The sequence below is a fragment of the Macrobrachium nipponense genome, chromosome 31 (genome assembly GCF_015104395.2).
Source record: "Macrobrachium nipponense isolate FS-2020 chromosome 31, ASM1510439v2, whole genome shotgun sequence".
NCBI lineage: Eukaryota > Metazoa > Arthropoda > Malacostraca > Decapoda > Palaemonidae > Macrobrachium > Macrobrachium nipponense.
Window position 1 is genome coordinate 28,714,536 of NC_061093.1, and position 12,500 is coordinate 28,727,035.

Sequence of the window (12,500 nt, forward strand, 5' to 3'; positions counted from 1 at the left end):
GAAATATGAACGTAAATTAAAATAGATAAATAAATCAGCTGCTAAACCATCTAGGTGAGTCCAGGGGTTCTCAAACTTTTTAACTCCTCGACCCCCTTATGAAGTTTCAAATTTTCTGTCGACATCCTAGACTAGCATTTAATATTTCAAAAGAAAAAAAATGTTAGAATCAATTAGAGTAGTATTAGTTTAGCGCTTGACATTCAGAATGATAAAAAAAAGTGACACCTAGTAAGAAAATATGTTTGGAACTTTAGATGTACGAGTATATGTAACTTAATTCTCCGACACGTTAGTTATTCATCGACCCGCTTTTGACCCTCTGTCTCAGTTATTCATCGACCCGCATTTGACTCTCTGTCTCAGTTATTCATGGACCCGCTTTTTTTTTTTTGACCCGACTTGTCAGTTTTCTGGGATCGACACCCCTTTTGACCCCCTGATCAGTTTTTCATCGACCCCCTTTTGACACCTCTGTTTTTCATCGACCCCCTTTTGACCCCCTGACTCAGTTATTCATCGACTCGCTTTTTGACCCCCTGACTCAGTTATTCATCGACCCCCTTTTGACCCCCTGACTCAGTTATTCATCGACCCCCTTTTGAACCCCTGACTCAGTTATTCATCGACCCCTTTTTGACCCCCTGACTATTCATAGACCCCTTGGATGATCCTATTGACCCGTGGGGGTCGATATCGACCACTTTGAGAACCCCTCTAACCGAAGTTGAAAGAATATCCAGAGGTACAAATGTAACACGTCTTGTTCAACCCCATTTTTAGTTTTCTGTCAAAGAAAACTATTGAGATGCATTTTTGTCTGTCCGTCCGCACATTCTTCTTCGTTTTCCTTGGATCTGGCAGAATTCCAGATAGGGATTCCATCCTTTGTTATGTATCTCCGAGAGTCAAAATAGTCTGAGATTACTTTTGTGGTCTGCTGTGCTGGAATCTTGAAATTTTGCGTTTTTTTTGGGGTCAGTACTTGTGGCCTTGCTTATCTGTCTCCTCATGGATTTATTTATTGTTGAATTTATTTATCCTTTGTTGCATTCTTGGTTTTTAAACGATGAAGTAAGTTATTTATACAAGTATCATGTATTTTGAAAGATTTATTTACATTGGTCTGCTGTAATTTACTTCCGATGGTGTACATCTTTTGTAGAAATTGAATGAGTTATATTTACAGATTATTCTAAATATATCTTTAATTCTTTGCAAAGATCTTTAGAAAATCTATTCCGGAATTTACTGGTGGCCCTTTTTACTAAGTTTAGTTTAGCAATATGTGAGCGGACCTCACCCTCCCTGTAAACAACCAAGCTTATTTGTGGAAAATAGAGAATTAACCAAAACAACTGGATTCACGGCAACTGTAATGCCGTGCTCAGGATAGCAATGAGTCAATTCTTATATAAATATTTATAACTGGTGACACATAAAGGTCTGCTTCGCAATGTTTCACTCCATAAAAGAAAAAAAAAACAGGCTGATGTTCTCAAAGACAATAAATATTTTTATACTGGAGTGAATAGAACTATAAAAAGACATTTCAGAGGACGAAAAGCAACCATAGCCATTCTCTATTCATGCAACTTGCATTGCAGTACGAAAATTAAATGCTACACAAACCGTCAACAATGAAAGTCTTTCCTTTCATATGATGAATATTTAGATTGTATTCTTGTTGTTGTAGCCAGGTCGGTAACCTCTCTATATTTATCTGTCGTCGTTTGGAGAAATCTAAAAACCATAATCTAGATAAACCTTCGTCGCTGTGTCACTGAATTTATTGAGACATCGTATAATGACTTAGCAGATCGTTATATGAAAATACTCCCTTTAGATTCCATTTAGATTGTATAGTGATCTGAGATTAAATGGCGCTGAATGATGTCGTGAAAGGCGTTTTATATCTCTTTCACTTCCTTACTAGTGGTATTTACTACCACGATCTTTCTTTCGCAAACCCTGGCGCCTTCATGGCAGACACGTTTGTGATCTTTTTAGTCACGTTACCGGGTTCTATGTCCTTTTCATAGTCAGTGAAGTTCTCCGGACTTCTCCGTTTCATCTCACTTTGGAATACGTCTGTCTACTCCTGTGTATGTATGTATGTATGTATGTATGTATGTATGTATGTATGTATGTATGCATGTATGTTTGTATGTATGTGTGCAGGAATTGAAATACCCTTAAAACTCTGCGCGATGTTATGAGATGCTAAAGCTTCGCTTTATACGTAACATGAGTAAAGTTAAATCCCACTTGTTAAGGTTACTAGAGTTCCTTCATGTAAATCCCGTTCATATTCACTGTCTACATAACCCAGCGTGTCCAGAAGGATGAGGAAATCTAAAAGGAAAGAGATATCAATTGCCTTGATATCAGAATAAGCATACATCACGTGAATGTTTACACTTTACCTATTAGTTAAAGCTAAAATCGAACCAGGTTTGTTTGATAAAAGTCAGTCTTTGCACAATGTAAAACCTGCACCAGAAAATCTACAAAATAGATATGATTAAAGTATCTTCTCATCTCCAGTATCAGTAAATACAATTTCGCCTTCAATGTAATTTACACTGTCGTCTAAACTGTCAGGAATTCATTGGTAACTTCGAAAAATGTCTCTCTCATCCATTATAAATGCTAATAAGTCATGTCTTTCATTCTCAATTAATTCACGTAATTTGCTAGTCATTCAATTTAGGCGAATGTCATTAGTGGCAGGATAATGACAGTTGACGACTCCTAAGTGTTTTAAACGGGGCTTTACTTTCAACAATTAACTTCGGCACTTGTGTGTTGGCGTCTCTCCTGTCTGGCGTTTGGCTATTGTGTGGATATTTCTATATTGTTTTCTATGACTCGTAATATTGACTATTTTATTTTACTTGCCAACGGATGATGACATAACAGCAGTATTGTACAATTAGTTTTTTTTTCTTTAGCATAGATCCTGGAAACAGTTCCAAGAGAAGGAACTAGTTACAGAAATTCATGGAAATTAGGATGATAAAAAATTTGGATCTTATTGTCTAAGGGCTTGTTGAGTTGCTGTCTCCCCTACCTTCCCGATACCCTGCCTACCCTGCCCCCATTCGGGCGGACAAACAGGTTTGTTGGAGGAGTGTGGATGTCTTCCCTACCTAACCCTTCCCCATCGGGCGGACAGACTGGTTTGCAGGTGGTGGGTGGCTGTGTCATGTCTCCCCTACTGTCACCCCGGGAAGGACAGACAAAATCCATTCGGATATTGTTATTAAAGATCAGACTTTTATTGCCATAGATACCGTGAAACAGGTCCAAGAACGTAAAATCTTTCTAGTAACCCATTCACGTCGTAATAATGAAATACCCGAATTAATCTGGTGGAAGAAATCGGTTATAATACTCTGTCTCCGATCTGTCTGAAATTCTTTGAGTCATCTGGAAGCTGAAGAGTTGATTAAGCTTGTGCAATTATTTTCCCAGAACTGGGAAACGGGTGGATATCTACATTTTTATTAATAAATACCATCTTCCGTCATAGAAGAGGCTTTTCTCTTACCAACAATCAAAAGGAGGAATACCACCATACCACAACAGAATAGTGACACCAGCGATGACAACCCCGATGACGAAAATCAGAATAGTACCAGCCTCGACGTCATTCAGCAGTCGGCCAACCAGAATTCGGCCCCAGATGACATCATAACTCTCTCATTCAATCAAAATTTGACCCGCGATGACGTCACGCAACCCCGAAGATCTCCCAGACTTCAGCAAAGAACCATCAGGTCCTGAGGCTGACTTAAAGCTGGCCCCCAACAGCCAATGGGACACCAGCTCTACACTCGCAGCCAACCAGAATTCGATGCCCTGAAGACCCCCTGCTGAACCCCCTGAATATAGAGAAGAGGGACTACACCATCTACCATAGTCTCTCCCTCACCCTCCGCAAAGAGGATGTCTGGAGATCCACATGAAACTTAGCGATAACCAATTATAATTAGAATCACCCAGTATAAGCATTTAATTGTAATTATAAAGAAATATACGTAACTCTACGGAATATATCCTCAAAGTTCATTTACCGTTATCGTATTATGACTAATATCTTAGAATTACTCACTTACCTTAACAGTGACGAGAAAGCCGCTATAAGAAAGATAGAGGAAAACCTCTACAAGATTAATGTCGCTGAAGCAGCAATGACATTCAGTAGAACCTGTTATTTTTATTATTATTATTATACAACCTCATCTAGAGTAACGCATGGGGTTGAATTGCTACTTCTTGGAGAAGCCTAAGCCTGGCGCTAAACGTATTATTATTATTATTATTATTATTATTATATTATTATTATTATTATTATTATTATTATTATTTAGAGCTGAAACGCTTCATGAGTGATAGAACTCAGAGAACTATTCAAGGTAGCTTGGCTACTTTAAATGCAAGGTTGCTAGATATCTGTTATAATTCGAAGAGTTTAAAATAAATTCATATTCGTAACTGAATTTAAATTTTACTCTAATAGCGTCAGTTACAAAGGACTCGTATTTTTATTGTGGCAACTTTTAAACAGAGTATTACTTGGATAAAACAGAGTATATTTTCTGGACCAAGTTTTTTTTTCACTTCGTTCAAACCGAACACTTTAGACCTACCAATAACCCAGCCTTCATTTCTACATCTAACCTAAACAAAGATGTAGAGAATACTGCTCGAAACGATCCTTTGTCGGCGCTAAAACCTCGTAAGTATTCACTGAAGACCGTAGAAAACAATTTTATGGGCAATATTATTTGTTATGACCATCCCAACAACTCCGCATTCATTTCTACGTCTCTTTTAAACTAGGGACAAAAGAATACGGTTACTTAATGGTCTTCGGCCTACGCTAAAACCTCGTAAGTATTCGCTGAAGACCCTAGAAAACATCTTTATCGCTAACGTTATCTCCTTTGACTGAACCAGTATCAGAAACTGTCGCAACTTGAGAAGCAGTTTCAGTCGGTCCGTTAAAAAACGAACCCATTTCATTTTCATTTTAGTTTTCTTTAAAAGAAAACTATGGAGCTGGTTATTTGTCTCTCCGTCCGCACTTTTTCTGTCCGCCCTCAGATCTTAGAAACTACTGAAGTTAGAGGGCTGCAAATTGGTATGTTGATCATCCAGCCTCCAATCATCAAACATACAAAATTGCATCCCTCCAACCTGAGTAGTTTTGATTTTATTTAAGGTTGCAAAAACACAGGCTACCACCGGGCCTAGGCTGAAAGTAAATGGCCGCGGCTGAGATTTCACACAGCTTTATACGCTGTACAGATAACTCGATTGCGCTGATGTTACAGTAAAAACCACACTAAACGGCCTGATTCAGTCTCTAGTTCATTCTTGCTCATACTCTTTGTTCACTATACAACTTCCAGTTACATTAAAGACGGTAAGAATGCGATGTTTCCTTTTATTTGTTAACCGTCAAGGCCCTTGGACGGTAATGAATGCGATGTTTCCTTTTATTGGTTAACCGTCAATGGCTTGGACTTGAGAGGAGGTGGGGGGGGAGGAGGGGGGGGGGCGGGGAGGAGGTGGGAGGAAGTAACGCATCATGACAGGAATGGTATTGTAATGACGCAGTCAGTGATCGTGAATTACTGGCAAAGATAATTATGTATTGGCCGCGATATTTTTTTTTTCGTTTGATCATATACATTATTTATATATTAATATACGCCCAACACAGACACACACAGACACGACACACACACACACACACACACATATATATATATATATATATATATATATATATATATATATATATATATATCGGTCGTACAAAGAACTGAAAGTATAAAGCCTTTTTTGAAACATCTAATTTAGACAGAAAGTCTTCTATTTAATAGAAAAAAAAGAAGAAGAAAAAAACTGAGATGTCTGAAATCTGCCCGAGGATTTGCTGTAGTGCACATCCCGAAAAAAATTTCCGCTTCCGAAGTTTTAGAAACTCGGGCGTTATTCTGGATGGCTTTTGTCTTGTGACGTCGACGCTGCTGGCTTCCTTGGCCTAGTCACGTGCTCTCTCCTCACATCTTCATACATATTAGAAGACCCACACACAATACAAGCGCCTCAGTGGCGTGGTCGGTATGGTGTTGGCGTGCCACCTCGGTGGCCGCGAGTTCGATTCTCGGGCATTCCATTGAGGGGTGAGAGATGTGTATTTCTAGTTATAGAAGTTCACTCTCGATGTGGTTCGGAAGTCACGTAAAGCCGTTGGTCCCGTTGCTCAATAACCACTGGTTCCATGCAACGTAAAAACACCGTACAAACAAACACACAATATATATATATATATATATATATATATATATATATATATATATATATATATATATATATTATATATATTATATTATATTATATTCGAGTGAAGGGTGATAAATAAACAGCAATGTTTTCAATCGTTGAGGTGGACTTTTAGAGACATCAGTAGTTGCGTTGCAAATCAATCCTATGATCCCCGTAGAGCGTTAGGGCTGTTAGTGTACCTCACGCGGTGCACTGTAGGCATTACTTAAGGTTCTTTGCAGTTTCCCTTCGGCCCCCAGCTGCAACGCCCATTCATTTCTTTTACTATACCTCCGTTCAAATTTCTCTTTCTTCCATCTTACTTTCCACCCTCACCTGACAATTGATTTGAGGTTTTCCTCCTGTTACGCCCTTTCAAACCTTCTTAATGTCAATTTCAGTTTCACCCCCGAATGGCCTCATAGGTCCCAGCGCTTGACCTCCTGCCTTAAGTTTTATATACCCCAATCCAGATGTTTAAACGATAAGCAAATTCATTCCTGTTGTCTTCTGACGTCTCCTGAATTTCAGGTGTATCGGATTTAATTTCCTGTTTCCCTCATATTTATTTATCACCTTTTCCTCTTAACTTGGCTCTCTCTCTCTCTCTCTCTCTCTCTCTCTCTCTCTCTCTCTCTCTGCGGGTTAATTTCCTTTTTGAGCCCTTTCGTGTTTATAATAGTCAGTTGATTCAGTCCATAAAAGTTTTCATTGAAGGTTCAAAGAAAGACAGAAACGAATTGAATATTTTGGGTGATAAAGTGACAAAGAATCATAGGCAGAAACAAGAAAGCAGAGGTGAAGTATGCATGACTAATGATGATTTTCTTCCTTGATTATATTTTCGTAGTATGTAACGTTTTCAGCGACTTTAGACAGAATCACTCTTTATCCTAAGAGAGAAAAGTCTAAAAACCCTTATAATGGATCTGAAAAGATCTCGAATAGTCTGCTGCAATAAGGTGATAGGGGTTTTTAGTTGGGAAAAACTCTATCGCGAGAGTATATATAATGTTTATAGAGGTCCACAATGAAAAAGAAAAAAGATGAAGATGAACCCAGGGAAGGGTTCGAAAGCTTTGTAAAGGGATTTTAAATTGTACACGAACTCGCAACAATTTTTATTATTGTGGACCTCTTAGAACATAGTCGGTTATCTCAGGATATACTGATCATTTCATTCATTTCAACCAAGAGACAAGTTGAAACTCATGGGAGAAATGCTATGTGTGAATGTGAGCATATATTTGTACATGCTGTAGAATCTAGGAAAACCTCATGTGAAAAGGTTCTAGATAAAGGGAAATTGTGGTTACGAAATAAAGTTTTATTTCATCTATATAGCATAAAAATAGTTAAGTATATCTTAGTTTTACCAGACCACTGAGCTAATTAACAGCTTTCCTAGGGCTAGCCCTAAGGATTAGATATTTTTACGTGGCTAGGAACCAATTGGTTACTTAGCAATGGAACCTACAGCTTATTGTTGGATCCGAACCACATCGAGAAATGTATTTCTACCACCAGATATAAATTTCTCTAATTCTGCGTTTGGAGAGCGGAGAATCGTACCCGGGCCCTGAGATCGGTAGTCGAGCTTGTAACCGACTCGTCCAACGAGGAACTCTCTATAAAGCATAAACATTGCAAGTAATGATATAAGCAACAGTCAGTCGTTGCCTTGTAAACATTCATAGCACAATTTATGTTATTATATATTTGCAAAATAAAGCACTGCATTTTGTGCCTAAGGCAAAACAGGGTAATGAAACTTTCATGTTAAATGTTGTCGATAAACAACCGGTAAATATTTGCATTTCGAAGTTACTGATGTTCCTTTGATAAACTGATTACTTTCACGTATGTTGCTGGTCCGCTGGTATAGTCGCCAGCGTCGTGACATGTCGCTCAGATGTCGCGAGTTCGCGCCTCCCGCAGGACGATGAAAAATCACTGGCTCTGCTTCACGATCAGTTACTTCTGCAGAGTGTGGGTCTGCGGTGGGAGGTTGAAACCAACATTCTTTCGAAGCTTGAATTTCACGTCAATGGCCTCGTAGGGTTGGTCCATGTGAATAGATTTCATCTAATGAAATTAATTGTGATGATAATAATGATAATGTATTAAGTCATGGTAGCATGTAAATTGTTAATAATGTGTACATCTTATACTGAACAAGAAATCAATGAATTAATTGTATGTTTTGTGACAATGCTTTGTTTAACGGATTGAATAAAACGTAATTTTTTTCGCAAGCGGTTTGCAAATTCTTGAGATGTATGCTAGCATTGCAACATGCCCCTAGGTTAGGTTAGGTTAGGTTGGTTAAGTTAAAGTAAGTAGTATATTGCTTGTAGTTTTGGTGTGGGAAACATAATGAGGCTATTTTCAAGAAAATTCTATGGTTAGTTTTTGAGATATGGAGTCCCGTTTTTTTTCAGGGAAAGTCCCAATACTCGGTTACACCCCGGGAAAATGCAAGAGGGGTATCGTATTTTTGAGTTGTCGGTGTTGACGAGTCAAGCGTTCCTAGTTAAAATGTGACGTCATAACATATCACTCACGCTAAATTTTATTTAACTTGTTAGTAATGTGTTTGCAATAAGTTATATAGCAACATGTGATTATGTCATTTTCATTGTAGTGCGGATGCACCATACGTCATTCCTTCGTATACTGTTGTATAACAGAATTTTTGGCTACATACTGATACGATGGCATGCGATAAGGGTAAAATATGTAGGATTGCTAATAATAATAATAATGAGAAAACCATCCCTTCGATATCGTTGACAGAATTATTGATTAAAGTAATATGAAGGAAACTATTTTCTTCGTTCTGTGATAACCTTATATGTTTATCCCTCTTACGGCATCAGCGAGTCGTCGATGACCTAAGTTGTTGTGACGCCATGGTACATTTTTGCATCAATCAATCAATCAATCAATCGAGCATCAGCGAGTAATGGATTAGTCTCAATCGCCAGAAGAAAAAGCGCGAACAAGATAGTGAGCAGCTTTCAATTGGAAGCCTTTGCAACACAGCGACCAGACAGAGAGAGAGAGAGGGAGAAGACTAGACGAGAGAGAAGAGGAGGAGACGAGAGAGAGAGAGGAGAGAGAGAGAGAGAGAGAATAGCTTGAAAGGGAAACTTCTCTGTTCTCGGAAAAATGACATTAAGCGAATTCAAAACGTAGAGAGATGGTTAAGATACAACGTTCAAACTGCCTCGCTCTCAAACGGGGAATATTGTATAGAAATAAATACAAATGGGATCCCTTTTGGCTAAATTTAAATCGTTGATCCCATTCATAAAATAAAACACGTTAGGGGGTGGACAAATAATAATAATAATAATAATAATAATAATAATAATAATAATAATAATAATAATAATATATGTTTTAATTAGAGTAATTGCTGCCTCAGCTGCGTTACTATTATAAAAGTTCTTCTCTATTTTTCTAATAAGAAAAATAGAGAAGAACCTTTATAAAATTAACGCAGCTGATGCAGCAATTACTTTTAATAAAACATGTTTAAAAGAGGGTTCCCTTCCAGTGTATAATAAGAAATGAGTAATAAGAGCATGAAAACAGCAGGAAACCAAAGGACGACCATCGCGGAATAGAACTTAAGCCTACGGAATAATAACCGACCCACTGATTACGACCGCTGCTTGACCTGGACCTGAGATTCTGTTTAATAGTTTTAATACAAAATAAAAGATCACCCTCAGCATTTTTATAATTTTGGAAAATCTTCCCCAATATGAATATTTGCCAAGTTTACTCAGAAACGTCGCTGAGCCCAGTGACAAGCAAGGTTGTTGTAAGAAGAAAAAATAGAGGCAAAACAATCATATAAGATCAACTCGCTTAATTTTGACCATTCCAACTTCAACAGTATTTTGCCTAAGGGGATGGTTCTTCTACCAGATAATAATAATTAATGGATAACTACGCAAGGGAAGAAAGTATCCACATAATTGATTGTTGCGCAATACCCATGGGAACACCAGAGTTGAAGGAGGGAAAGAGAGGGAAAAAAAATGGGACTAAGATACTCAAAGATTCCTGGAAGGGACAAATACGAAAATAAGAAGGATTATGCGGGATATGCCAACGGAAAATTGTACCCATAAATCATAGGAACAACTAGGCACGATCCCTAAGATCCCTGAAAAGGAATTCTAGAAAAAAAACTAGAGGCTGAAGTATCCCCTACCCCCCCCCCCCCCCCCCCCCCCTCCATGGACTCACTGCAGTAAGAGTGTGATCTAGAGCAGAAAACGGCGCACATTAGTAAGAAAAAAGTGATGGACCTTCCTAAGGAGGCAGGAGACTTGCAACCCGGAACCCCCACCCCCTACTTAAAATACCCCCCAGTTCCCGAATTGCGAATTGGAGGACTGATAGAGCAAAAAAAAAAAAAAATGATAATTAATCAATAAAATAATAATGGAAAAAAGCCAAACTCAGTTAACAACATTATGTACCAAATACATGTACTATTACTAAACTATGAATTTGTTTCTCCCTTTTCAAGGATGTTATGCTACTATTGAATATAATAATTAATACTCAGTATTTTTTGAGTTCGGAAGTTAATCAATATCCACCAAGAGCGTGACCCCAACCCAACGTGAAACTTGCACTTACTTATTATACACGTAATAGTTAACAGCCCATTTTATTGGGCTATAAACTTCATGAAGTGTGGAAGACCCCAAGATTGTATGATTTTATGACGTGCAATTTTTTTTTATAATGAAATCATCTTTGTTGACGATATATATACTCCTATCTTCTCTCGCTCTTCGTCCTCTCTACCTCTCTCTAGCAATTTTGGATTAAAGCCATAGATGAATGGAAAATGGTAGTTTTATAAACGTCAAAATCTCTTTTTTGTTTTTAATTTTTTTTTTTAATAAAGAAAATGAAAATTAATAACCTTTGTTGCGATATAATTCATTACCCCTTCTCCCTCCTCTCTTCCTTTTTACTCCTATTCTCTCTCCTCCCCTCCTCCTCTCTCTCTCTCTCTTCTCTTCTCTCTTTTGTAAAGACCTAGAAAGAATGGATGGAAATTGATTTTTTTGCGAGGTGGATAAAGTTTTTACTCTACTGCCATAGGCGACAAAACGTGAACACAATCTATTCACTATAAGTGAATTCTGTTTAACTATTTGTTTACTCAATTTACAAAAACGTCATCACTGAGCAAGTGTGCTGTGAAATACGTCAATTAAGATTTCATACCTTTTCATCATACATCGTTTTTGTGTGAAATTAGAGAATGTCACTTGGTAATACATGAAAAGCATTAGTTCCTTTTCCATGGGAAGCATTTAATGAACAAAGATTACATCTTTGAAAGTAGTATTTTGCACTACTCTTTAGGTGTATTATAAAATGATTAGAAGTTCTTCATGAAAATTATGAATTAAAAGTAACTTATCAGTAGATAAGATTGATTAGAATCGTTAATGAAATTTATGAATCAAAGTAATTATCAGTGGATCCTGTTTATTGGAAGTTCACAATGAAAATTTAGATTCAAATAATTGTCAGTGGAACCTACTTATCAATAGTTAATGAAAATTATGAATGAAAGTAATCATCAGTGGTTCCTATTTATGAGAAGTTGGTAATGAAAATTATAAATCAAAGTAATTATCAGTGGATCCTATTTATTAGAAACTGGTTATGAAAATTATGAATGAAAGTAATTATCAGTGGATCCTTTTTATTACTAGTGAATGAAAAATTGTTTGAATCAAAAAGTAATTATCATGGGATTCTAACTTTGATTACTTAGTTAATTGAAAAATTTGAAATGAAAAGTAATTAATTAGTGGTTTTCCCATATTTATGGAGAAGTTGGTTATGAAAATTATGAATCAAAGTAATTATCAGTTGGATTTCATTGTATTTTAGTTAATGAAAAACTTAATGAAAATCATAAAGATCAAAAAGTAACTATCAGTGGATTCCTAGATTAGCAGTTTGCTTCATGGAAAATTATGAATCAAATGTAAATTATCGAGTGGGATCTTTATTTAACTATCATGTGAATGAAAATTATGAAATCATAAAGTAATTGATTTCAGTGGATCCTTTTATTTTAAAATCATTGAAGTAAAGGAAAATTATGA